Source organism: Penaeus monodon, chromosome 19, assembly GCF_015228065.2.
Source record: "Penaeus monodon isolate SGIC_2016 chromosome 19, NSTDA_Pmon_1, whole genome shotgun sequence".
NCBI classification, from domain to species: Eukaryota; Metazoa; Arthropoda; class Malacostraca; order Decapoda; family Penaeidae; genus Penaeus; species Penaeus monodon.
The window spans coordinates 40,053,718-40,054,398 of record NC_051404.1 but is presented as its reverse complement, the minus strand read 5'-3'; the positions used below and the strand labels follow the sequence as shown (position 1 = coordinate 40,054,398).

Sequence of the window (681 nt, the reverse complement as noted above, 5' to 3'; positions counted from 1 at the left end):
TTGCATTCGTCGTGATTTCATCCACAGGCCAGTCATCTCTACATGGTGAGGCAACAATGAAAGCTATGACACCGGCTGTGACTCCTAACGCCAAGAAAGTGATCAACAACGCCAAAGGACATTGATTGCGTTCATGACACATCGCCATTTGGGAGAATTTGTGCTCGTTTGAGAATAATTTTTCCTTTTAGATTAACCTATATTTTTGTTAATTAATCACTCTTTTATTAAAATAAAGTGGCGCACATGAAATACGAATCTCAGCGTCCGGTGCCAAGAGACTCACTAACGTCTTTCGCTGTCACGACCTGCTTATAAAAAAAACGGGTGTCATGTGGTCACTTTCCGAATTAATCATCACCAAATATCGATAAACACTGATAGGTGACAGATCTTCAAGCTTACCACAGGTGATAGCTTTCCGTGTAAGTGCTGGCGACACCGATAAGAATATAGCGATATAGCCTTAGGAAAGAAGAGCTTGCTCGTTATTGACTGCAAGGACATCGGTCAACCAAACGGACCTCTGGTTCTTTTCTAACATTATCCCCAAAGCAAATGCGTGGAAGTAAAACGTACTTTCTCTTACAAGACCAAGAAACTTGGACAGCGGCATTAACAAAATAAAGGTACATTGCTAAGGTATATGTCCAACATTTCTTACAATGTCTGTCAACGTTA

The 681-nt window shown here is 40.8% G+C and overlaps 1 protein-coding gene across 1 annotated transcript in view; it reads right to left on the bottom strand.

The window, feature by feature from the left end:
* The window catches only part of LOC119585233 (protein O-linked-mannose beta-1,2-N-acetylglucosaminyltransferase 1-like), a gene marked incomplete in the record, with an annotated part of 16,435 nt that overhangs the window by 3,864 nt on the left and 11,890 nt on the right, over window positions 1-681 (bottom strand).